The sequence below is a fragment of the Carassius gibelio genome, chromosome A14 (genome assembly GCF_023724105.1).
Source record: "Carassius gibelio isolate Cgi1373 ecotype wild population from Czech Republic chromosome A14, carGib1.2-hapl.c, whole genome shotgun sequence".
NCBI classification, from domain to species: domain Eukaryota; kingdom Metazoa; phylum Chordata; class Actinopteri; order Cypriniformes; family Cyprinidae; genus Carassius; species Carassius gibelio.
In genome coordinates this window covers 25348743-25372653 of record NC_068384.1, presented here as the reverse complement: position 1 = coordinate 25372653, position 23911 = coordinate 25348743, and the positions used below count along the sequence as shown (strand labels likewise).

Here is a 23911-nt window from a genome sequence, read left to right as displayed (position 1 = left end):
CCCAACCCCCCAGGGGCCTCGTAAAACAGAATCTATACTGACCCAAACCGCGAGCTTTACCACTCCACCCCTTTTTGCCAAGATACCAATAAGTCTCTTCCCCCAGGGCTTCGAGAAAGCAACTCACAAACCTCTTTAAGTAAAGGGAGAGCAGCAAATAAGGCTTCTCGTACATACTGCCTACTGGATTCGTAGACACACCACGCAGTTTGGAGCCAATTACCACCCTGTCGTTCCACGTCCACATGGGTCCAGTTGAAAGGTCGCGACCTTTGACATCATTCTTTCGCAGAGGCAATATTGTAGCCTATGAGGCTCATCCGAGGCGCGATCATTGCTGGTTGAAAACTTTACCCAATACCCCGCCAGGATGACTTGAAATACAGTCAGCCTTGGCAATTTTTGCCAGCTTCTTTTGAAGCTTATTGTGTTGTTGAAGAACAGGTCTCATCCTTTTAAATAGTACTTCCTTTATTTAACACAGCTGATTCAGATCATCGACCCTTTTGGATCGCACTGCATGAGGTGAACGTGGAACAAAAGGAAAGTGCACCAAATGTGCAGAGCAGATGAACGAGTAGAGCAAGGAACGACGAGGATGGGATTCCAACCCACGCGTGCAGAGCACAATGGATTAGCAGTCATTCGACTTAACCACTCGGCCACCTCGTCACTTGTGCAAGTGCCTGACTGCTCTCTGGGCTCGGGTGGTTTTCATGAAGGACCTCTTAGCACTGTGATGTCGAAGCTCACCCTGGAAACCAAAGTATAGTTAATTTTTGTACATGTATGCTGAGATATGCCTACAGTTGAACACGTAGAATTTCAAAGCATATTCCATTTGTTTGAGCTTTCGAATGCAGAAGGTTAAACACTTGCGCTCTAGAAAGTTTGAACTTTGTCCAGCACCTGCTGCATTTTTCATCATTTATGACTGATGTTCTTTGTACTCTTAAAAGCTGAGCTTGCTCCTATCTCATGACCCTCAGACAAGTGTTTGTCATTGTGGCCCTCTGTCGTTCTGGTCTCCGTTGCCGTTTTGAGAGAACACCTGAGTCTAGCAAAGGGTAGCACATTTGACACAGGACCTCCCTCAGAACTTGCACTCCCTGCACTCGTCAGTATCCTACCCAACCCCCCAGGGGCCTCGTAAAACAGAATCTATACTGACCCAAACCGCGAGCTTTACCACTCCACCCCTTTTTGCCAAGATACCAATAAGTCTCTTCCCCCAGGGCTTCGAGAAAGCAACTCACAAACCTCTTTAAGTAAAGGGAGAGCAGCAAATAAGGCTTCTCGTACATACTGCCTACTGGATTCGTAGACACACCACGCAGTTTGGAGCCAATTACCACCCTGTCGTTCCACGTCCACATGGGTCCAGTTGAAAGGTCGCGACCTTTGACACCATTCTTTCGCAGAGGCAATATTGTAGCCTATGAGGCTCATCCGAGGCGCGATCATTGCTGGTTGAAAACTTTACCCAATACCCCGCCAGGATGACTTGAAATACAGTCAGCCTTGGCAATTTTTGCCAGCTTCTTTTGAAGCTTATTGTGTTGTTGAAGAACAGGTCTCGTCCTTTTAAATAGTACTTCCTTTATTTAACACAGCTGATTCAGATCATCGACCCTTTTGGATCGCACTGCATGAGGTGAACGTGGAACAAAAGGAAAGTGCACCAAATGTGCAGATCATATGAACGAGCAGAGCAAGGAACGACGAGGATGGGATTCGAACCCACGCGTGCAGAGCACAATGGATTAGCAGTCCATCGCCTTAACCACTCGGCCACCTCGTCACTTGTGCGAGAGCCTGACTGCTCTGTGGGCTCGGGTGGTTTTCATGAAGGACCTCTTAGCACTGTGATGTCGAAGCTCACCCTGGAAACCAAAGTATAGTTAATTTTTGTACATGTACGCTGAGATATGCCTACAGTTGAACACGTAGAATTTCAAAGCATATTCCATTTGTTTGAGCTTTCGAATGCAGAAGGTTAAACACTTGCGCTCTACAAAGTTTGAACTTTGTCCAGCACCTGCTGCATTTTTCATCATTTATGACTGATGTTCTTTGTACTCTTAAAAGCTGAGCTTGCTCCTATCTAATGACCCTCAGACAAGTGTTTGTCATTGTGGCCCTCTGTCGTTCTGGTCTCCGTTGCCGTTTTGAGAGAACACCTGAGTCTAGCACATTTGACACAGGACCTCCCTCAGAACTTGCACTCCCTGCACTCGTCAGTATCCTACCCAACCCCCCAGGGGCCTCGTAAAAACAGAATCTATACTGACCCAAACCGCGAGCTTTACCACTTCACCCCTTTTTGCCAAGATACCAATAAGTCTCTTCCCCCAGGGCTTCGAGAAAGCAACTCACAAACCTCTTTAAGTAAAGGGGAGAGCAGCAAATAAGGCTTCTCGTACATACTGCCTACTGGATTCGTAGACACACCACGCAGTTTGGAGCCAATTACCACCCTGTCGTTCCACGTCCACATGGGTCCAGTTGAAAGGTCGCGACCTTTGACATCATTCTTTCGCAGAGGGCAATATGTAGCCTATGAGGCTCATCCGAGGCGCGATCATTGCTGGTTGAAAACTTTACCCAATACCCCGCCAGGATGACTTGAAATACAGTCAGCCTTGGCAATTTTTTGCCAGCTTCTTTTGAAGCTTATTGTGTTGTTGAAAGAACAGGTCTCGTCCTTTTAAATAGTACTTCCTTTATTTAACACAGCTGATTCAGATCATCGACCCTTTTGGATCGCACTGCATGAGGTGAACGTGGAACAAAAGGAAAGTGCACCAAATGTGCAGAGCAGATGAACGAGCAGAGCAATGAACGACGAGGATGGGATTCGAACCCACGCGTGCAGAGCACAATGGATTAGCAGTCCATCGCCTTAACCACTCGGCCACCTCGTCACTTGTGCGAGTGCCTGACTGCTCTCTGGGCTCGGGTGGTTTTCATGAAGGGGACCTCTTAGCACTGTGATGTCGAAGCTCACCCTGGAAACCAAAGTATAGTTAATTTTTGTACATGTACACTGAGATATGCCTACAGTTGAACACGTAGAATTTCAAAGCATATTCCATTTGTTTGAGCTTTCGAATGCAGAAGGTTAAACACTTGCGCTCTAGAAAGTTTGAACTTTGTCAGCACCTGCTGCATTTTTCATCATTTATGACTGATGTTCTTTGTACTCTTAAAAGCTGAGCTTGCTCCTATCTCATGACCCTCAGACAAGTGTTTGTCATTGTGGCCCTCTGTCGTTCTGGTCTCCGTTGCCGTTTTGAGAGAACACCTGAGTCTAGCAAAGGGTAGCACATTTGACACAGGACCTCCCTCAGAACTTGCACTCCTGCACTCGTCAGTATCCTACCCAACCCCCCCAGGGGCCTCGTAAAACAGAATCCATACTGACCCAAACCGCGAGCTTTACCACTTCACCCCTTTTTGCCAAGATACCAATAAGTCTCTTCCCCCAGGGCTTCGAGAAAGCAACTCACAAACCTCTTTAAGTAAAGGGAGAGCAGCAAATAAGGCTTCTCGTACATACTGCCTACTGGATTCGTAGACACACCACGCAGTTTGGAGCCAATTACCACCCTGTCGTTCCACGTCCACATGGGGTCCAGTTGAAAGGTCGCGACCTTTGACATCATTCTTTCGCAGAGGCAATATTGTAGCCTATGAGGCTCATCCGAGGCGCGATCATTGCTGGTTGAAAACTTTACCCAATACCCCGCCAGGATGACTTGAAATACAGTCAGCCTTGGCAATTTTTGCCAGCTTCTTTTGAAGCTTATTGTGTTGTTGAAGAACAGGTCTCGTCCCTTTAAATAGTACTTCCGTTATTTAACACAGCTGATTCAGATCATCGACCCTTTTGGATCGCACTGCATGAGGTGAACGTGGAACAAATGGAAAGGTGCACCAAATGTGCAGAGCAGTATGAACGAGTAGAGCAAGGAACGACGAGGATGGGATTCCAACCCACGCGTGCAGAGCACAATGGATTAGCAGTCCATCGCCTTAACCACTCGGCCACCCTCGTCACTTGTGCGAGTGCCTGACTGCTCTCTGGGCTCGGGTGGTTTTCATGAAGGACTCTTAGCACTGTGATGTCGAAGCTCACCCTGGAAACCAAAGTATAGTTAATTTTTGTACATGTACGCTGAGATATGCCTACAGTTGAACACGTAGAATTTCAAAGCATATTCCATTTGTTTGAGCTGTCGAATGCAGAAGGTTAAACACTTGCGCTCTAGAAAGTTTGAACTTTGTCCAGCACCTGCTGCATTTTTCATCATTTATGACTGATGTTCTTTGTACTCTTAAAAGCTGAGCTTGCTCCTATCTCATGACCCTCAGACAAGTGCTTGTCATTGTGGCCCTCTGTCGTTCTGGTCTCCGTTGCCGTTTTGAGAGAACACCTGAGTCTAGCAAAGGGTAGCACATTTGACACAGGACCTCCCTCAGAACTTGCACTCCCTGCACTCGTCAGTATCCTACCCAACCCCCCAGGGGGCCTCGTCAAACAGAATCTATACTGACCCAAACCGCGAGCTTTACCACTCCACCCCTTTTTGCCAAGATACCAATAAGTCTCTTCCCCCAGGGCTTCGAGAAAGCAACTCACAACCTCTTTAAGTAAAGGGAGAGCAGCAAATAAGGCTTCTCGTACATACTGCCTACTGGATTCGTAGACACACCACGCAGTTTGGAGCCAATTACCACCCTGTCGTTCCACGTCCACATGGGTCCAGTTGAAAGGTAGCGACCTTTGGACACCATTCTTTCGCAGAGGCAATAATGTAGCCTATGAGGCTCATCCGAGGCGCGATCATTGCTGGTTGAAAACTTTACCCAATACCCCGCCAGGATGACTTGAAATACAGTCAGCCTTGGCAATTTTTGCCAGCTTCTTTTGAAGCTTATTGTGTTGTTGAAGAACAGGTCTCGTCCTTTTAAATAGTACTTCCTTTATTTAACACAGCTGATTCAGATCATCGACCCTTTTGGATCGCACTGCATGAGGTGAACGTGGAACAAAGGAGAAAGTGCACCAAATGTGCAGATCATATGAACGAGCAGAGCAAGGAACGCGAGAGATGGGATTCGAACCCACGCGTGCAGAGCACAATGGATTAGCAGTCCATCGCCTTAACCACTCGGCCACCTCGTCACTTGTGCGAGAGTCTGACTGCTCTGTGGGCTCGGGTGGTTTTCATGAAGGACCTCTTAGCACTGTGATGTCGAAGCTCACCCTGGAAACCAAAGTATAGTTAATTTTTGTACATGTACGCTGAGATATGCCTACAGTTGAACACGTAGAATTTCAAAGCATATTCCATTTGTTTGAGCTTTCGAATGCAGAAGGTTAAACACTTGCGCTCTACAAAGTTTGAACTTTGTCCAGCACCTGCTGCATTTTTCATCATTTATGACTGATGTTCTTTGTACTCTTAAAAGCTGAGCTTGCTCCTATCTAATGACCCTCAGACAAGTGTTTGTCATTGTGGCCCTCTGTCGTTCTGGTCTCCGTTGCCGTTTTGAGAGAACACCTGAGTCTAGCAAAGGGTAGCACATTTGACACAGGACCTCCCTCAGAACTTGCACTCCCTGCACTCGTCAGTATCCTACCCAACCCCCCAGGGGCCTCGTAAAACAGAATCTATACTGACCCAAACCGCGAGCTTTACCACTTCACCCCTTTTTGCCAAGATACCAATAAGTCTCTTCCCCCAGGGCTTCGAGAAAGCAACTCACAAACCTCTTTAAGTAAAGGGAGAGCAGCAAATAAGGCTTCTCGTACATACTGCCTACTGGATTCGTAGACACACCACGCAGTTTGGAGCCAATTACCACCCTGTCGTTCCACGTCCACATGGGTCCAGTTGAAAGGTCGCGACCTTTGACATCATTCTTTCGCAGAGGCAATATTGTAGCCTATGAGGCTCATCCGAGGCGCGATCATTGCTGGTTGAAAACTTTACCCAATACCCCGCCAGGATGACTTGAAATACAGTCAGCCTTGGCAATTTTTGCCAGCTTCTTTTGAAGCTTATTGTGTTGTTGAAGAACAGGTCTCGTCCTTTTAAATAGTACTTCCTTTATTTAACACAGCTGATTCAGATCATCGACCCTTTTGGATCGCACTGCATGAGGTGAACGTGGAACAAAAGGAAAGTGCACCAAATGTGCAGAGCAGATGAACGAGTAGAGCAAGGAACGACGAGGATGGGATTCCAACCCACGCGTGCAGAGCACAATGGATTAGCAGTCATTCGCCTTAACCACTCGGCCACCTCGTCACTTGTGCAAGTGCCTGACTGCTCTCTGGGCTCAGGTGGTTTTCATGAAGGACCTCTTAGCACTGTGATGTCGAAGCTCACCCTGGAAACCAAAGTATAGTTAATTTTTGTACATGTACGCTGAGATATGCCTACAGTTGAACACGTAGAATTTCAAAGCATATTCCATTTGTTTGAGCTTTCGAATGCAGAAGGTTAAACACTTGCGCTCTAGAAAGTTTGAACTTTGTCCAGCACCTGCTGCATTTTTCATCATTTATGACTGATGTTCTTTGTACTCTTAAAAGCTGAGCTTGCTCCTATCTCATGACCCTCAGACAAGTGTTTGTCATTGTGGCCCTCTGTCGTTCTGGTCTCCGTTGCCGTTTTGAGAGAACACCTGAGTCTAGCAAAGGGTAGCACATTTGACACAGGACCTCCCTCAGAACTTGCACTCCCTGCACTCGTCAGTATCCTACCCAACCCCCCAGGGGCCTCGTAAAACAGAATCCATACTGACCCAAACCGCGAGCTTTACCACTTCACCCCTTTTTGCCAAGATACCAATAAGTCTCTTCCCCCAGGGCTTCGAGAAAGCAACTCACAAACCTCTTTAAGTAAAGGGAGAGCAGCAAATAAGGCTTCTCGTACATACTGCCTACTGGATTCGTAGACACACCACGCAGTTTGGAGCCAATTACCACCCTGTCGTTCCACGTCCACATGGGTCCAGTTGAAAGGTCGCGACCTTTGACATCATTCTTTCGCAGAGGCAATATTGTAGCCTATGAGGCTCATCCGAGGCGCGATCATTGCTGGTTGAAAACTTTACCCAATACCCCGCCAGGATGACTTGAAATACAGTCAGCCTTGGCAATTTTTGCCAGCTTCTTTTGAAGCTTATTGTGTTGTTGAAGAACAGGTCTCGTCCCTTTAAATAGTACTTCCGTTATTTAACACAGCTGATTCAGATCATCGACCCTTTTGGATCGCACTGCATGAGGTGAACGTGGAACAAATGGAAAGTGCACCAAATGTGCAGAGCAGATGAACGAGTAGAGCAAGGAACGACGAGGATGGGATTCCAACCCACGCGTGCAGAGCACAATGGATTAGCAGTCCATCGCCTTAACCACTCGGCCACCTCGTCACTTGTGCGAGTGCCTGACTGCTCTCTGGGCTCGGGTGGTTTTCATGAAGGACCTCTTAGCACTGTGATGTCGAAGCTCACCCTGGAAACCAAAGTATAGTTAATTTTTGTACATGTACGCTGAGATATGCCTACAGTTGAACACGTAGAATTTCAAAGCATATTCCATTTGTTTGAGCTTTCGAATGCAGAAGGTTAAACACTTGCGCTCTAGAAAGTTTGAACTTTGTCCAGCACCTGCTGCATTTTTCATCATTTATGACTGATGTTCTTTGTACTCTTAAAAGCTGAGCTTGCTCCTATCTCATGACCCTCAGACAAGTGCTTGTCATTGTGGCCCTCTGTCGTTCTGGTCTCCGTTGCCGTTTTGAGAGAACACCTGAGTCTAGCAAAGGGTAGCACATTTGACACAGGACCTCCCTCAGAACTTGCACTCCCTGCACTCGTCAGTATCCTACCCAACCCCCCAGGGGCCTCGTAAAACAGAATCTATACTGACCCAAACCGCGAGCTTTACCACTCCACCCCTTTTTGCCAAGATACCAATAAGTCTCTTCCCCCAGGGCTTCGAGAAAGCAACTCACAAACCTCTTTAAGTAAAGGGAGAGCAGCAAATAAGGCTTCTCGTACATACTGCCTACTGGATTCGTAGACACACCACGCAGTTTGGAGCCAATTACCACCCTGTCGTTCCACGTCCACATGGGTCCAGTTGAAAGGTCGCGACCTTTGACACCATTCTTTCGCAGAGGCAATATTGTAGCCTATGAGGCTCATCCGAGGCGCGATCATTGCTGGTTGAAAACTTTACCCAATACCCCGCCAGGATGACTTGAAATACAGTCAGCCTTGGCAATTTTTGCCAGCTTCTTTTGAAGCTTATTGTGTTGTTGAAGAACAGGTCTCGTCCTTTTAAATAGTACTTCCTTTATTTAACACAGCTGATTCAGATCATCGACCCTTTTGGATCGCACTGCATGAGGTGAACGTGGAACAAAAGGAAAGTGCACCAAATGTGCAGAGCAGATGAACGAGTAGAGCAAGGAACGACGAGGATGGGATTCCAACCCACGCGTGCAGAGCACAATGGATTAGCAGTCATTCGCCTTAACCACTCGGCCACCTCGTCACTTGTGCAAGTGCCTGACTGCTCTCTGGGCTCAGGTGGTTTTCATGAAGGACCTCTTAGCACTGTGATGTCGAAGCTCACCCTGGAAACCAAAGTATAGTTAATTTTTGTACATGTACGCTGAGATATGCCTACAGTTGAACACGTAGAATTTCAAAGCATATTCCATTTGTTTGAGCTTTCGAATGCAGAAGGTTAAACACTTGCGCTCTAGAAAGTTTGAACTTTGTCCAGCACCTGCTGCATTTTTCATCATTTATGACTGATGTTCTTTGTACTCTTAAAAGCTGAGCTTGCTCCTATCTCATGACCCTCAGACAAGTGTTTGTCATTGTGGCCCTCTGTCGTTCTGGTCTCCGTTGCCGTTTTGAGAGAACACCTGAGTCTAGCAAAGGGTAGCACATTTGACACAGGACCTCCCTCAGAACTTGCACTCCCTGCACTCGTCAGTATCCTACCCAACCCCCCAGGGGCCTCGTCAAACAGAATCTATACTGACCCAAACCGCGAGCTTTACCACTCCACCCCTTTTTGCCAAGATACCAATAAGTCTCTTCCCCCAGGGCTTCGAGAAAGCAACTCACAAACCTCTTTAAGTAAAGGGAGAGCAGCAAATAAGGCTTCTCGTACATACTGCCTACTGGATTCGTAGACACACCACGCAGTTTGGAGCCAATTACCACCCTGTCGTTCCACGTCCACATGGGTCCAGTTGAAAGGTCGCGACCTTTGACACCATTCTTTCGCAGAGGCAATATTGTAGCCTATGAGGCTCATCCGAGGCGCGATCATTGCTGGTTGAAAACTTTACCCAATACCCCGCCAGGATGACTTGAAATACAGTCAGCCTTGGCAATTTTTGCCAGCTTCTTTTGAAGCTTATTGTGTTGTTGAAGAACAGGTCTCGTCCTTTTAAATAGTACTTCCTTTATTTAACACAGCTGATTCAGATCATCGACCCTTTTGGATCGCACTGCATGAGGTGAACGTGGAACAAAAGGAAAGTGCACCAAATGTGCAGAGCAGATGAACGAGCAGAGCAATGAACGACGAGGATGGGATTCGAACCCACGCGTGCAGAGCACAATGGATTAGCAGTCCATCGCCTTAACCACTCGGCCACCTCGTCACTTGTGCGAGTGCCTGACTGCTCTCTGGGCTCGGGTGGTTTTCATGAAGGACCTCTTAGCACTGTGATGTCGAAGCTCACCCTGGAAACCAAAGAATAGTTAATTTTTGTACATGTACGCTGAGATATGCCTACAGTTGAACACGTAGAATTTCAAAGCATATTCCATTTGTTTGAGCTTTCGAATGCAGAAGGTTAAACACTTGCGCTCTACAAAGTTTGAACTTTGTCCAGCACCTGCTGCATTTTTCATCATTTATGACTGATGTTCTTTGTACTCTTAAAAGCTGAGCTTGCTCCTATCTAATGACCCTCAGACAAGTGTTTGTCATTGTGGCCCTCTGTCGTTCTGGTCTCCGTTGCCGTTTTGAGAGAACACCTGAGTCTAGCAAAGGGTAGCACATTTGACACAGGACCTCCCTCAGAACTTGCACTCCCTGCACTCGTCAGTATCCTACCCAACCCCCCAGGGGCCTCGTAAAACAGAATCTATACTGACCCAAACCGCGAGCTTTACCACTTCACCCCTTTTTGCCAAGATACCAATAAGTCTCTTCCCCCAGGGCTTCGAGAAAGCAACTCACAAACCTCTTTAAGTAAAGGGAGAGCAGCAAATAAGGCTTCTCGTACATACTGCCTACTGGATTCGTAGACACACCACGCAGTTTGGAGCCAATTACCACCCTGTCGTTCCACGTCCACATGGGTCCAGTTGAAAGGTCGCGACCTTTGACATCATTCTTTCGCAGAGGCAATATTGTAGCCTATGAGGCTCATCCGAGGCGCGATCATTGCTGGTTGAAAACTTTACCCAATACCCCGCCAGGATGACTTGAAATACAGTCAGCCTTGGCAATTTTTGCCAGCTTCTTTTGAAGCTTATTGTGTTGTTGAAGAACAGGTCTCGTCCTTTTAAATAGTACTTCCTTTATTTAACACAGCTGATTCAGATCATCGACCCTTTTGGATCGCACTGCATGAGGTGAACGTGGAACAAAAGGAAAGTGCACCAAATGTGCAGAGCAGATGAACGAGCAGAGCAATGAACGACGAGGATGGGATTCGAACCCACGCGTGCAGAGCACAATGGATTAGCAGTCCATCGCCTTAACCACTCGGCCACCTCGTCACTTGTGCGAGTGCCTGACTGCTCTCTGGGCTCGGGTGGTTTTCATGAAGGACCTCTTAGCACTGTGATGTCGAAGCTCACCCTGGAAACCAAAGTATAGTTAATTTTTGTACATGTACACTGAGATATGCCTACAGTTGAACACGTAGAATTTCAAAGCATATTCCATTTGTTTGAGCTTTCGAATGCAGAAGGTTAAACACTTGCGCTCTAGAAAGTTTGAACTTTGTCCAGCACCTGCTGCATTTTTCATCATTTATGACTGATGTTCTTTGTACTCTTAAAAGCTGAGCTTGCTCCTATCTCATGACCCTCAGACAAGTGTTTGTCATTGTGGCCCTCTGTCGTTCTGGTCTCCGTTGCCGTTTTGAGAGAACACCTGAGTCTAGCAAAGGGTAGCACATTTGACACAGGACCTCCCTCAGAACTTGCACTCCCTGCACTCGTCAGTATCCTACCCAACCCCCCAGGGGCCTCGTAAAACAGAATCCATACTGACCCAAACCGCGAGCTTTACCACTTCACCCCTTTTTGCCAAGATACCAATAAGTCTCTTCCCCCAGGGCTTCGAGAAAGCAACTCACAAACCTCTTTAAGTAAAGGGAGAGCAGCAAATAAGGCTTCTCGTACATACTGCCTACTGGATTCGTAGACACACCACGCAGTTTGGAGCCAATTACCACCCTGTCGTTCCACGTCCACATGGGTCCAGTTGAAAGGTCGCGACCTTTGACATCATTCTTTCGCAGAGGCAATATTGTAGCCTATGAGGCTCATCCGAGGCGCGATCATTGCTGGTTGAAAACTTTACCCAATACCCCGCCAGGATGACTTGAAATACAGTCAGCCTTGGCAATTTTTGCCAGCTTCTTTTGAAGCTTATTGTGTTGTTGAAGAACAGGTCTCGTCCCTTTAAATAGTACTTCCGTTATTTAACACAGCTGATTCAGATCATCGACCCTTTTGGATCGCACTGCATGAGGTGAACGTGGAACAAATGGAAAGTGCACCAAATGTGCAGAGCAGATGAACGAGTAGAGCAAGGAACGACGAGGATGGGATTCCAACCCACGCGTGCAGAGCACAATGGATTAGCAGTCCATCGCCTTAACCACTCGGCCACCTCGTCACTTGTGCGAGTGCCTGACTGCTCTCTGGGCTCGGGTGGTTTTCATGAAGGACCTCTTAGCACTGTGATGTCGAAGCTCACCCTGGAAACCAAAGTATAGTTAATTTTTGTACATGTACGCTGAGATATGCCTACAGTTGAACACGTAGAATTTCAAAGCATATTCCATTTGTTTGAGCTTTCGAATGCAGAAGGTTAAACACTTGCGCTCTACAAAGTTTGAACTTTGTCCAGCACCTGCTGCATTTTTCATCATTTATGACTGATGTTCTTTGTACTCTTAAAAGCTGAGCTTGCTCCTATCTAATGACCCTCAGACAAGTGTTTGTCATTGTGGCCCTCTGTCGTTCTGGTCTCCGTTGCCGTTTTGAGAGAACACCTGAGTCTAGCAAAGGGTAGCACATTTGACACAGGACCTCCCTCAGAACTTGCACTCCCTGCACTCGTCAGTATCCTACCCAACCCCCCAGGGGCCTCGTAAAACAGAATCTATACTGACCCAAACCGCGAGCTTTACCACTTCACCCCTTTTTGCCAAGATACCAATAAGTCTCTTCCCCCAGGGCTTCGAGAAAGCAACTCACAAACCTCTTTAAGTAAAGGGAGAGCAGCAAATAAGGCTTCTCGTACATACTGCCTACTGGATTCGTAGACACACCACGCAGTTTGGAGCCAATTACCACCCTGTCGTTCCACGTCCACATGGGTCCAGTTGAAAGGTCGCGACCTTTGACATCATTCTTTCGCAGAGGCAATATTGTAGCCTATGAGGCTCATCCGAGGCGCGATCATTGCTGGTTGAAAACTTTACCCAATACCCCGCCAGGATGACTTGAAATACAGTCAGCCTTGGCAATTTTTGCCAGCTTCTTTTGAAGCTTATTGTGTTGTTGAAGAACAGGTCTCGTCCTTTTAAATAGTACTTCCTTTATTTAACACAGCTGATTCAGATCATCGACCCTTTTGGATCGCACTGCATGAGGTGAACGTGGAACAAAAGGAAAGTGCACCAAATGTGCAGAGCAGATGAACGAGTAGAGCAAGGAACGACGAGGATGGGATTCCAACCCACGCGTGCAGAGCACAATGGATTAGCAGTCATTCGCCTTAACCACTCGGCCACCTCGTCACTTGTGCAAGTGCCTGACTGCTCTCTGGGCTCAGGTGGTTTTCATGAAGGACCTCTTAGCACTGTGATGTCGAAGCTCACCCTGGAAACCAAAGTATAGTTAATTTTTGTACATGTACGCTGAGATATGCCTACAGTTGAACACGTAGAATTTCAAAGCATATTCCATTTGTTTGAGCTTTCGAATGCAGAAGGTTAAACACTTGCGCTCTAGAAAGTTTGAACTTTGTCCAGCACCTGCTGCATTTTTCATCATTTATGACTGATGTTCTTTGTACTCTTAAAAGCTGAGCTTGCTCCTATCTCATGACCCTCAGACAAGTGTTTGTCATTGTGGCCCTCTGTCGTTCTGGTCTCCGTTGCCGTTTTGAGAGAACACCTGAGTCTAGCAAAGGGTAGCACATTTGACACAGGACCTCCCTCAGAACTTGCACTCCCTGCACTCGTCAGTATCCTACCCAACCCCCCAGGGGCCTCGTAAAACAGAATCCATACTGACCCAAACCGCGAGCTTTACCACTTCACCCCTTTTTGCCAAGATACCAATAAGTCTCTTCCCCCAGGGCTTCGAGAAAGCAACTCACAAACCTCTTTAAGTAAAGGGAGAGCAGCAAATAAGGCTTCTCGTACATACTGCCTACTGGATTTGTAGACACACCACGCAGTTTGGAGCCAATTACCACCCTGTCGTTCCACGTCCACATGGGTCCAGTTGAAAGGTCGCGACCTTTGACATCATTCTTTCGCAGAGGCAATATTGTAGCCTATGAGGCTCATCCGAGGCGCGATCATTGCTGGTTGAAAACTTTACCCAATACCCCGCCAGGATGACTTGAAATACAGTCAGCCTTGGCAATTTTTGCCAGCTTCTTTTGAAGCTTATTGTGTTGTTGAAGAACAGGTCTCGTCCCTTTAAATAGTACTTCCGTTATTTAACACAGCTGATTCAGATCATCGACCCTTTTGGATCGCACTGCATGAGGTGAACGTGGAACAAATGGAAAGTGCACCAAATGTGCAGAGCAGATGAACGAGTAGAGCAAGGAACGACGAGGATGGGATTCCAACCCACACGTGCAGAGCACAATGGATTAGCAGTCCATCGCCTTAACCACTCGGCCACCTCGTCACTTGTGCGAGTGCCTGACTGCTCTCTGGGCTCGGGTGGTTTTCATGAAGGACCTCTTAGCACTGTGATGTCGAAGCTCACCCTGGAAACCAAAGTATAGTTAATTTTTGTACATGTACGCTGAGATATGCCTACAGTTGAACACGTAGAATTTCAAAGCATATTCCATTTGTTTGAGCTTTCGAATGCAGAAGGTTAAACACTTGCGCTCTAGAAAGTTTGAACTTTGTCCAGCACCTGCTGCATTTTTCATCATTTATGACTGATGTTCTTTGTACTCTTAAAAGCTGAGCTTGCTCCTATCTCATGACCCTCAGACAAGTGCTTGTCATTGTGGCCCTCTGTCGTTCTGGTCTCCGTTGCCGTTTTGAGAGAACACCTGAGTCTAGCAAAGGGTAGCACATTTGACACAGGACCTCCCTCAGAACTTGCACTCCCTGCACTCGTCAGTATCCTACCCAACCCCCCAGGGGCCTCGTAAAACAGAATCTATACTGACCCAAACCGCGAGCTTTACCACTCCACCCCTTTTTGCCAAGATACCAATAAGTCTCTTCCCCCAGGGCTTCGAGAAAGCAACTCACAAACCTCTTTAAGTAAAGGGAGAGCAGCAAATAAGGCTTCTCGTACATACTGCCTACTGGATTCGTAGACACACCACGCAGTTTGGAGCCAATTACCACCCTGTCGTTCCACGTCCACATGGGTCCAGTTGAAAGGTCGCGACCTTTGACACCATTCTTTCGCAGAGGCAATATTGTAGCCTATGAGGCTCATCCGAGGCGCGATCATTGCTGGTTGAAAACTTTACCCAATACCCCGCCAGGATGACTTGAAATACAGTCAGCCTTGGCAATTTTTGCCAGCTTCTTTTGAAGCTTATTGTGTTGTTGAAGAACAGGTCTCGTCCTTTTAAATAGTACTTCCTTTATTTAACACAGCTGATTCAGATCATCGACCCTTTTGGATCGCACTGCATGAGGTGAACGTGGAACAAAAGGAAAGTGCACCAAATGTGCAGAGCAGATGAACGAGTAGAGCAAGGAACGACGAGGATGGGATTCCAACCCACGCGTGCAGAGCACAATGGATTAGCAGTCATTCGACTTAACCACTCGGCCACCTCGTCACTTGTGCAAGTGCCTGACTGCTCTCTGGGCTCGGGTGGTTTTCATGAAGGACCTCTTAGCACTGTGATGTCGAAGCTCACCCTGGAAACCAAAGTATAGTTAATTTTTGTACATGTATGCTGAGATATGCCTACAGTTGAACACGTAGAATTTCAAAGCATATTCCATTTGTTTGAGCTTTCGAATGCAGAAGGTTAAACACTTGCGCTCTAGAAAGTTTGAACTTTGTCCAGCACCTGCTGCATTTTTCATCATTTATGACTGATGTTCTTTGTACTCTTAAAAGCTGAGCTTGCTCCTATCTCATGACCCTCAGACAAGTGCTTGTCATTGTGGCCCTCTGTCGTTCTGGTCTCCGTTGCCGTTTTGAGAGAACACCTGAGTCTAGCAAAGGGTAGCACATTTGACACAGGACCTCCCTCAGAACTTGCACTCCCTGCACTCGTCAGTATCCTACCCAACCCCCCAGGGGCCTCGTAAAACAGAATCTATACTGACCCAAACCGCGAGCTTTACCACTCCACCCCTTTTTGCCAAGATACCAATAAGTCTCTTCCCCCAGGGCTTCGAGAAAGCAACTCACAAACCTCTTTAAGTAAAGGGAGAGCAGCAAATAAGGCTTCTCGTACATACTGCCTACTGGATTCGTAGACACACCACGCAGTTTGGAGCCAATTACCACCCTGTCGTTCCACGTCCACATGGGTCCAGTTGAAAGGTCGCGACCTTTGACACCATTCTTTCGCAGAGGCAATATTGTAGCCTATGAGGCTCATCCGAGGCGCGATCATTGCTGGTTGAAAACTTTACCGAATACCCCGCCAGGATGACTTGAAATACAGTCAGCCTTGGCAATTTTTGCCAGCTTCTTTTGAAGCTTATTGTGTTGTTGAAGAACAGGTCTCGTCCTTTTAAATAGTACTTCCTTTATTTAACACAGCTGATTCAGATCATCGACCCTTTTGGATCGCACTGCATGAGGTGAACGTGGAACAAAAGGAAAGTGCACCAAATGTGCAGAGCAGATGAACGAGTAGAGCAAGGAACGACGAGGATGGGATTCCAACCCACGCGTGCAGAGCACAATGGATTAGCAGTCATTCGCCTTAACCACTCGGCCACCTCGTCACTTGTGCAAGTGCCTGACTGCTCTCTGGGCTCAGGTGGTTTTCATGAAGGACCTCTTAGCACTGTGATGTCGAAGCTCACCCTGGAAACCAAAGTATAGTTAATTTTTGTACATGTACGCTGAGATATGCCTACAGTTGAACACGTAGAATTTCAAAGCATATTCCATTTGTTTGAGCTTTCGAATGCAGAAGGTTAAACACTTGCGCTCTAGAAAGTTTGAACTTTGTCCAGCACCTGCTGCATTTTTCATCATTTATGACTGATGTTCTTTGTACTCTTAAAAGCTGAGCTTGCTCCTATCTCATGACCCTCAGACAAGTGTTTGTCATTGTGGCCCTCTGTCGTTCTGGTCTCCGTTGCCGTTTTGAGAGAACACCTGAGTCTAGCAAAGGGTAGCACATTTGACACAGGACCTCCCTCAGAACTTGCACTCCCTGCACTCGTCAGTATCCTACCCAACCCCCCAGGGGCCTCGTCAAACAGAATCTATACTGACCCAAACCGCGAGCTTTACCACTCCACCCCTTTTTGCCAAGATACCAATAAGTCTCTTCCCCCAGGGCTTCGAGAAAGCAACTCACAAACCTCTTTAAGTAAAGGGAGAGCAGCAAATAAGGCTTCTCGTACATACTGCCTACTGGATTCGTAGACACACCACGCAGTTTGGAGCCAATTACCACCCTGTCGTTCCACGTCCACATGGGTCCAGTTGAAAGGTCGCGACCTTTGACACCATTCTTTCGCAGAGGCAATATTGTAGCCTATGAGGCTCATCCGAGGCGCGATCATTGCTGGTTGAAAACTTTACCCAATACCCCGCCAGGATGACTTGAAATACAGTCAGCCTTGGCAATTTTTGCCAGCTTCTTTTGAAGCTTATTGTGTTGTTGAAGAACAGGTCTCGTCCTTTTAAATAGTACTTCCTTTATTTAACACAGCTGATTCAGATCATCGACCCTTTTGGATCGCACTGCATGAGGTGAACGTGGAACAAAAGGAAAGTGCACCAAATGTGCAGAGCAGATGAACGAGCAGAGCAATGAACGACGAGGATGGGATTCGAACCCACGCGTGCAGAGCACAATGGATTAGCAGTCCATCGCCTTAACCACTCGGCCACCTCGTCACTTGTGCGAGTGCCTGACTGCTCTCTGGGCTCGGGTGGTTTTCATGAAGGACCTCAGCACTGTGATGTCGAAGCTCACCCTGGAAACCAAAGTATAGTTAATTTTTGTACATGTACGCTGAGATATGCCTACAGTTGAACACGTAGAATTTCAAAGCATATTCCATTTGTTTGAGCTTTCGAATGCAGAAGGTTAAACACTTGCGCTCTAGAAAGTTTGAACTTTGTCCAGCACCTGCTGCATTTTTCATCATTTATGACTGATGTTCTTTGTACTCTTAAAAGCTGAGCTTGCTCCTATCTCATGACCCTCAGACAAGTGCTTGTCATTGTGGCCCTCTGTCGTTCTGGTCTCCGTTGCCGTTTTGAGAGAACACCTGAGTCTAGCAAAGGGTAGCACATTTGACACAGGACCTCCCTCAGAACTTGCACTCCCTGCACTCGTCAGTATCCTACCCAACCCCCCAGGGGCCTCGTCAAACAGAATCTATACTGACCCAAACCGCGAGCTTTACCACTCCACCCCTTTTTGCCAAGATACCAATAAGTCTCTTCCCCCAGGGCTTCGAGAAAGCAACTCACAAACCTCTTTAAGTAAAGGGAGAGCAGCAAATAAGGCTTCTCGTACATACTGCCTACTGGATTCGTAGACACACCACGCAGTTTGGAGCCAATTACCACCCTGTCGTTCCACGTCCACATGGGTCCAGTTGAAAGGTCGCGACCTTTGACACCATTCTTTCGCAGAGGCAATATTGTAGCCTATGAGGCTCATCCGAGGCGCGATCATTGCTGGTTGAAAACTTTACCCAATACCCCGCCAGGATGACTTGAAATACAGTCAGCCTTGGCAATTTTTGCCAGCTTCTTTTGAAGCTTATTGTGTTGTTGAAGAACAGGTCTCGTCCTTTTAAATAGTACTTCCTTTATTTAACACAGCTGATTCAGATCATCGACCCTTTTGGATCGCACTGCATGAGGTGAACGTGGAACAAAAGGAAAGTGCACCAAATGTGCAGAGCAGATGAACGAGCAGAGCAAGGAACGACGAGGATGGGATTCGAACCCACGCGTGCAGAGCACAATGGATTAGCAGTCCATCACCTTAACCACTCGGCCACCTCGTCACTTGTGCGAGAGCCTGACTGCTCTGTGGGCTCGGGTGGTTTTCATGAAGGACCTCTTAGCACTGTGATGTCGAAGCTCACCCTGGAAACCAAAGTATAGTTAATTTTTGTACATGTACGCTGAGATATGCCTACAGTTGAACACGTAGAATTTCAAAGCATATTCCATTTGTTTGAGCTTTCGAATGCAGAAGGTTAAACACTTGCGCTCTACAAAGTTTGAACTTTGTCCAGCACCTGCTGCATTTTTCATCATTTATGACTGATGTTCTTTGTACTCTTAAAAGCTGAGCTTGCTCCTATCTAATGACCCTCAGACAAGTGTTTGTCATTGTGGCCCTCTGTCGTTCTGGTCTCCGTTGCCGTTTTGAGAGAACACCTGAGTCTAGCAAAGGGTAGCACATTTGACACAGGACCTCCCTCAGAACTTGCACTCCCTGCACTCGTCAGTATCCTACCCAACCCCCCAGGGGCCTCGTAAAACAGAATCTATACTGACCCAAACCGCGAGCTTTACCACTCCACCCCTTTTTGCCAAGATACCAATAAGTCTCTTCCCCCAGGGCTTCGAGAAAGCAACTCACAAACCTCTTTAAGTAAAGGGAGAGCAGCAAATAAGGCTTCTCGTACATACTGCCTACTGGATTCGTAGACACACCACGCAGTTTGGAGCCAATTACCACCCTGTCGTTCCACGTCCACATGGGTCCAGTTGAAAGGTCGCGACCTTTGACATCATTCTTTCGCAGAGGCAATATTGTAGCCTATGAGGCTCATCCGAGGCGCGATCATTGCTGGTTGAAAACTTTACCCAATACCCCGCCAGGATGACTTGAAATACAGTCAGCCTTGGCAATTTTTGCCAGCTTCTTTTGAAGCTTATTGTGTTGTTGAAGAACAGGTCTCATCCTTTTAAATAGTACTTCCTTTATTTAACACAGCTGATTCAGATCATCGACCCTTTTGGATCGCACTGCATGAGGTGAACGTGGAACAAAAGGAAAGTGCACCAAATGTGCAGAGCAGATGAACGAGTAGAGCAAGGAACGACGAGGATGGGATTCCAACCCACGCGTGCAGAGCACAATGGATTAGCAGTCATTCGACTTAACCACTCGGCCACCTCGTCACTTGTGCAAGTGCCTGACTGCTCTCTGGGCTCGGGTGGTTTTCATGAAGGACCTCTTAGCACTGTGATGTCGAAGCTCACCCTGGAAACCAAAGTATAGTTAATTTTTGTACATGTATGCTGAGATATGCCTACAGTTGAACACGTAGAATTTCAAAGCATATTCCATTTGTTTGAGCTTTCGAATGCAGAAGGTTAAACACTTGCGCTCTAGAAAGTTTGAACTTTGTCCAGCACCTGCTGCATTTTTCATCATTTATGACTGATGTTCTTTGTACTCTTAAAAGCTGAGCTTGCTCCTATCTCATGACCCTCAGACAAGTGTTTGTCATTGTGGCCCTCTGTCGTTCTGGTCTCCGTTGCCGTTTTGAGAGAACACCTGAGTCTAGCAAAGGGTAGCACATTTGACACAGGACCTCCCTCAGAACTTGCACTCCCTGCACTCGTCAGTATCCTACCCAACCCCCCAGGGGCCTCGTAAAACAGAATCTATACTGACCCAAACCGCGAGCTTTACCACTCCACCCCTTTTTGCCAAGATACCAATAAGTCTCTTCCCCCAGGGCTTCGAGAAAGCAACTCACAAACCTCTTTAAGTAAAGGGAGAGCAGCAAATAAGGCTTCTCGTACATACTGCCTACTGGATTCGTAGACACACCACGCAGTTTGGAGCCAATTACCACCCTGTCGTTCCACGTCCACATGGGTCCAGTTGAAAGGTCGCGACCTTTGACACCATTCTTTCGCAGAGGCAATATTGTAGCCTATGAGGCTCATCCGAGGCGCGATCATTGCTGGTTGAAAACTTTACCCAATACCCCGCCAGGATGACTTGAAATACAGTCAGCCTTGGCAATTTTTGCCAGCTTCTTTTGAAGCTTATTGTGTTGTTGAAGAACAGGTCTCGTCCTTTTAAATAGTACTTCCTTTATTTAACACAGCTGATTCAGATCATCGACCCTTTTGGATCGCACTGCATGAGGTGAACGTGGAACAAAAGGAAAGTGCACCAAATGTGCAGAGCAGATGAACGAGCAGAGCAAGGAACGACGAGGATGGGATTCGAACCCACGCGTGCAGAGCACAATGGATTAGCAGTCCATCACCTTAACCACTCGGCCACCTCGTCACTTGTGCGAGAGCCTGACTGCTCTGTGGGCTCGGGTGGTTTTCATGAAGGACCTCTTAGCACTGTGATGTCGAAGCTCACCCTGGAAACCAAAGTATAGTTAATTTTTGTACATGTACGCTGAGATATGCCTACAGTTGAACACGTAGAATTTCAAAGCATATTCCATTTGTTTGAGCTTTCGAATGCAGAAGGTTAAACACTTGCGCTCTACAAAGTTTGAACTTTGTCCAGCACCTGCTGCATTTTTCATCATTTATGACTGATGTTCTTTGTACTCTTAAAAGCTGAGCTTGCTCCTATCTAATGACCCTCAGACAAGTGTTTGTCATTGTGGCCCTCTGTCGTTCTGGTCTCCGTTGCCGTTTTGAGAGAACACCTGAGTCTAGCAAAGGGTAGCACATTTGACACAGGACCTCCCTCAGAACTTGCACTCCCTGCACTCGTCAGTATCCTACCCAACCCCCCAGGGGCCTCGTAAAACAGAATCTATACTGACCCAAACCGCGAGCTTTACCACTCCACCCCTTTTTGCCAAGATACCAATAAGTCTCTTCCCCCAGGGCTTCGAGAAAGCAACTCACAAACCTCTTTAAGTAAAGGGAGAGCAGCAAATAAGGCTTCTCGTACATACTGCCTACTGGATTCGTAGACACACCACGCAGTTTGGAGCCAATTACCACCCTGTCGTTCCACGTCCACATGGGTCCAGTTGAAAGGTCGCGACCTTTGACATCATTCTTTCGCAGAGGCAATATTGTAGCCTATGAGGCTCATCCGAGGCGCGATCATTGCTGGTTGAAAACTTTACCCAATACCCCGCCAGGATGACTTGAAATACAGTCAGCCTTGGCAATTTTTGCCAGCTTCTTTTGAAGCTTATTGTGTTGTTGAAGAACAGGTCTCATCCTTTTAAATAGTACTTCCTTTATTTAACACAGCTGATTCAGATCATCGACCCTTTTGGATCGCACTGCATGAGGTGAACGTGGAACAAAAGGAAAGTGCACCAAATGTGCAGAGCAGATGAACGAGTAGAGCAAGGAACGACGAGGATGGGATTCCAACCCACGCGTGCAGAGCACAATGGATTAGCAGTCATTCGACTTAACCACTCGGCCACCTCGTCACTTGTGCAAGTGCCTGACTGCTCTCTGGGCTCGGGTGGTTTTCATGAAGGACCTCTTAGCACTGTGATGTCGAAGCTCACCCTGGAAACCAAAGTATAGTTAATTTTTGTACATGTATGCTGAGATATGCCTACAGTTGAACACGTAGAATTTCAAAGCATATTCCATTTGTTTGAGCTTTCGAATGCAGAAGGTTAAACACTTGCGCTCTAGAAAGTTTGAACTTTGTCCAGCACCTGCTGCATTTTTCATCATTTATGACTGATGTTCTTTGTACTCTTAAAAGCTGAGCTTGCTCCTATCTCATGACCCTCAGACAAGTGTTTGTCATTGTGGCCCTCTGTCGTTCTGGTCTCCGTTGCCGTTTTGAGAGAACACCTGAGTCTAGCAAAGGGTAGCACATTTGACACAGGACCTCCCTCAGAACTTGCACTCCCTGCACTCGTCAGTATCCTACCCAACCCCCCAGGGGCCTCGTAAAACAGAATCTATACTGACCCAAACCGCGAGCTTTACCACTCCACCCCTTTTTGCCAAGATACCAATAAGTCTCTTCCCCCAGGGCTTCAAGAAAGCAACTCACAAACCTCTTTAAGTAAAGGGAGAGCAGCAAATAAGGCTTCTCGTACATACTGCCTACTGGATTCGTAGACACACCACGCAGTTTGGAGCCAATTACCACCCTGTCGTTCCACGTCCACATGGGTCCAGTTGAAAGGTCGCGACCTTTGACACCATTCTTTCGCAGAGGCAATATTGTAGCCTATGAGGCTCATCCGAGGCGCGATCATTGCTGGTTGAAAACTTTACCCAATACCCCGCCAGGATGACTTGAAATACAGTCAGCCTTGGCAATTTTTGCCAGCTTCTTTTGAAGCTTATTGTGTTGTCGAAGAACAGGTCTCGTCCTTTTAAATAGTACTTCCTTTATTTAACACAGCTGATTCAGATCATCGACCCTTTTGGATCGCACTGCATGAGGTGAACGTGGAACAAAAGGAAAGTGCACCAAATGTGCAGAGCAGATGAACGAGCAGAGCAATGAACGACGAGGATGGGATTCGAACCCACGCGTGCAGAGCACAATGGATTAGCAGTCCATCGCCTTAACCACTCGGCCACCTCGTCACTTGTGCGAGTGCCTGACTGCTCTCTGGGCTCGGGTGGTTTTCATGAAGGACCTCAGCACTGTGATGTCGAAGCTCACCCTGGAAACCAAAGTATAGTTAATTTTTGTACATGTACGCTGAGATATGCCTACAGTTGAACACGTAGAATTTCAAAGCATATTCCATTTGTTTGAGCTTTCGAATGCAGAAGGTTAAACACTTGCGCTCTAGAAAGTTTGAACTTTGTCCAGCACCTGCTGCATTTTTCATCATTTATGACTGATGTTCTTTGTACTCTTAAAAGCTGAGCTTGCTCCTATCTCATGACCCTCAGACAAGTGCTTGTCATTGTGGCCCTCTGTCGTTCTGGTCTCCGTTGCCGTTTTGAGAGAACACCTGAGTCTAGCAAAGGGTAGCACATTTGACACAGGACCTCCCTCAGAACTTGCACTCCCTGCACTCGTCAGTATCCTACCCAACCCCCCAGGGGCCTCGTCAAACAGAATCTATACTGACCCAAACCGCGAGCTTTACCACTCCACCCCTTTTTGCCAAGATACCAATAAGTCTCTTCCCCCAGGGCTTCGAGAAAGCAACTCACAAACCTCTTTAAGTAAAGGGAGAGCAGCAAATAAGGCTTCTCGTACATACTGCCTACTGGATTCGTAGACACACCACGC

The 23911-nt window shown here is 47.1% G+C and overlaps 1 protein-coding gene and 38 non-coding genes across 41 annotated transcripts in view; 22 read left to right on the top strand and 17 right to left on the bottom strand.

Moving 5' to 3' along the window:
- LOC128026946 (ligand-dependent nuclear receptor corepressor-like protein) overlaps positions 1-23911 on the top strand; it is a 450432-nt gene that overhangs the window by 383648 nt on the left and 42873 nt on the right. The window lies entirely within an intron of this gene.
- On the top strand, positions 281-421 carry LOC128028040 (U4 spliceosomal RNA). The gene has a single exon (XR_008187028.1). It is a non-coding gene; the product is annotated as a U4 spliceosomal RNA (small nuclear RNA).
- On the top strand, positions 1410-1550 carry LOC128028039 (U4 spliceosomal RNA). Its single transcript, XR_008187027.1, has one exon. It is a non-coding gene; the product is annotated as a U4 spliceosomal RNA (small nuclear RNA).
- Positions 1720-1801, bottom strand: trnas-gcu (transfer RNA serine (anticodon GCU)). Its single transcript has one exon. It is a non-coding gene; the product is annotated as a tRNA-Ser (tRNA).
- On the top strand, positions 2531-2672 carry LOC128028145 (U4 spliceosomal RNA). Its single transcript, XR_008187129.1, has one exon. It is a non-coding gene; the product is annotated as a U4 spliceosomal RNA (small nuclear RNA).
- trnas-gcu (transfer RNA serine (anticodon GCU)) lies at positions 2843-2924 on the bottom strand. The gene has a single exon. It is a non-coding gene; the product is annotated as a tRNA-Ser (tRNA).
- LOC128028038 (U4 spliceosomal RNA) lies at positions 3664-3804 on the top strand. The gene has a single exon (XR_008187026.1). It is a non-coding gene; the product is annotated as a U4 spliceosomal RNA (small nuclear RNA).
- Positions 3976-4058, bottom strand: trnas-gcu (transfer RNA serine (anticodon GCU)). Its single transcript has one exon. It is a non-coding gene; the product is annotated as a tRNA-Ser (tRNA).
- LOC128028115 (U4 spliceosomal RNA) lies at positions 4796-4936 on the top strand. Its single transcript, XR_008187100.1, has one exon. It is a non-coding gene; the product is annotated as a U4 spliceosomal RNA (small nuclear RNA).
- Positions 5102-5188, bottom strand: trnas-gcu (transfer RNA serine (anticodon GCU)). Its single transcript has one exon. It is a non-coding gene; the product is annotated as a tRNA-Ser (tRNA).
- LOC128028037 (U4 spliceosomal RNA) lies at positions 5926-6066 on the top strand. The gene has a single exon (XR_008187025.1). It is a non-coding gene; the product is annotated as a U4 spliceosomal RNA (small nuclear RNA).
- trnas-gcu (transfer RNA serine (anticodon GCU)) lies at positions 6236-6317 on the bottom strand. Its single transcript has one exon. It is a non-coding gene; the product is annotated as a tRNA-Ser (tRNA).
- On the top strand, positions 7055-7195 carry LOC128028036 (U4 spliceosomal RNA). Its single transcript, XR_008187024.1, has one exon. It is a non-coding gene; the product is annotated as a U4 spliceosomal RNA (small nuclear RNA).
- trnas-gcu (transfer RNA serine (anticodon GCU)) lies at positions 7365-7446 on the bottom strand. The gene has a single exon. It is a non-coding gene; the product is annotated as a tRNA-Ser (tRNA).
- On the top strand, positions 8184-8324 carry LOC128028035 (U4 spliceosomal RNA). Its single transcript, XR_008187023.1, has one exon. It is a non-coding gene; the product is annotated as a U4 spliceosomal RNA (small nuclear RNA).
- Positions 8494-8575, bottom strand: trnas-gcu (transfer RNA serine (anticodon GCU)). Its single transcript has one exon. It is a non-coding gene; the product is annotated as a tRNA-Ser (tRNA).
- LOC128028034 (U4 spliceosomal RNA) lies at positions 9313-9453 on the top strand. Its single transcript, XR_008187022.1, has one exon. It is a non-coding gene; the product is annotated as a U4 spliceosomal RNA (small nuclear RNA).
- Positions 9623-9704, bottom strand: trnas-gcu (transfer RNA serine (anticodon GCU)). Its single transcript has one exon. It is a non-coding gene; the product is annotated as a tRNA-Ser (tRNA).
- On the top strand, positions 10442-10582 carry LOC128028033 (U4 spliceosomal RNA). Its single transcript, XR_008187021.1, has one exon. It is a non-coding gene; the product is annotated as a U4 spliceosomal RNA (small nuclear RNA).
- Positions 10752-10833, bottom strand: trnas-gcu (transfer RNA serine (anticodon GCU)). Its single transcript has one exon. It is a non-coding gene; the product is annotated as a tRNA-Ser (tRNA).
- Positions 11571-11711, top strand: LOC128028032 (U4 spliceosomal RNA). Its single transcript, XR_008187020.1, has one exon. It is a non-coding gene; the product is annotated as a U4 spliceosomal RNA (small nuclear RNA).
- On the bottom strand, positions 11881-11962 carry trnas-gcu (transfer RNA serine (anticodon GCU)). Its single transcript has one exon. It is a non-coding gene; the product is annotated as a tRNA-Ser (tRNA).
- On the top strand, positions 12700-12840 carry LOC128028029 (U4 spliceosomal RNA). Its single transcript, XR_008187018.1, has one exon. It is a non-coding gene; the product is annotated as a U4 spliceosomal RNA (small nuclear RNA).
- trnas-gcu (transfer RNA serine (anticodon GCU)) lies at positions 13010-13091 on the bottom strand. Its single transcript has one exon. It is a non-coding gene; the product is annotated as a tRNA-Ser (tRNA).
- Positions 13829-13969, top strand: LOC128028028 (U4 spliceosomal RNA). Its single transcript, XR_008187017.1, has one exon. It is a non-coding gene; the product is annotated as a U4 spliceosomal RNA (small nuclear RNA).
- On the bottom strand, positions 14139-14220 carry trnas-gcu (transfer RNA serine (anticodon GCU)). Its single transcript has one exon. It is a non-coding gene; the product is annotated as a tRNA-Ser (tRNA).
- Positions 14958-15098, top strand: LOC128028027 (U4 spliceosomal RNA). The gene has a single exon (XR_008187016.1). It is a non-coding gene; the product is annotated as a U4 spliceosomal RNA (small nuclear RNA).
- On the top strand, positions 16087-16227 carry LOC128028070 (U4 spliceosomal RNA). Its single transcript, XR_008187056.1, has one exon. It is a non-coding gene; the product is annotated as a U4 spliceosomal RNA (small nuclear RNA).
- On the bottom strand, positions 16397-16478 carry trnas-gcu (transfer RNA serine (anticodon GCU)). Its single transcript has one exon. It is a non-coding gene; the product is annotated as a tRNA-Ser (tRNA).
- On the top strand, positions 17216-17356 carry LOC128028026 (U4 spliceosomal RNA). The gene has a single exon (XR_008187015.1). It is a non-coding gene; the product is annotated as a U4 spliceosomal RNA (small nuclear RNA).
- On the bottom strand, positions 17526-17607 carry trnas-gcu (transfer RNA serine (anticodon GCU)). The gene has a single exon. It is a non-coding gene; the product is annotated as a tRNA-Ser (tRNA).
- On the top strand, positions 18343-18483 carry LOC128028025 (U4 spliceosomal RNA). The gene has a single exon (XR_008187014.1). It is a non-coding gene; the product is annotated as a U4 spliceosomal RNA (small nuclear RNA).
- trnas-gcu (transfer RNA serine (anticodon GCU)) lies at positions 18653-18734 on the bottom strand. Its single transcript has one exon. It is a non-coding gene; the product is annotated as a tRNA-Ser (tRNA).
- On the top strand, positions 19472-19612 carry LOC128028024 (U4 spliceosomal RNA). The gene has a single exon (XR_008187013.1). It is a non-coding gene; the product is annotated as a U4 spliceosomal RNA (small nuclear RNA).
- Positions 20601-20741, top strand: LOC128028023 (U4 spliceosomal RNA). The gene has a single exon (XR_008187012.1). It is a non-coding gene; the product is annotated as a U4 spliceosomal RNA (small nuclear RNA).
- trnas-gcu (transfer RNA serine (anticodon GCU)) lies at positions 20911-20992 on the bottom strand. Its single transcript has one exon. It is a non-coding gene; the product is annotated as a tRNA-Ser (tRNA).
- LOC128028022 (U4 spliceosomal RNA) lies at positions 21730-21870 on the top strand. The gene has a single exon (XR_008187011.1). It is a non-coding gene; the product is annotated as a U4 spliceosomal RNA (small nuclear RNA).
- Positions 22859-22999, top strand: LOC128028021 (U4 spliceosomal RNA). Its single transcript, XR_008187010.1, has one exon. It is a non-coding gene; the product is annotated as a U4 spliceosomal RNA (small nuclear RNA).
- trnas-gcu (transfer RNA serine (anticodon GCU)) lies at positions 23169-23250 on the bottom strand. The gene has a single exon. It is a non-coding gene; the product is annotated as a tRNA-Ser (tRNA).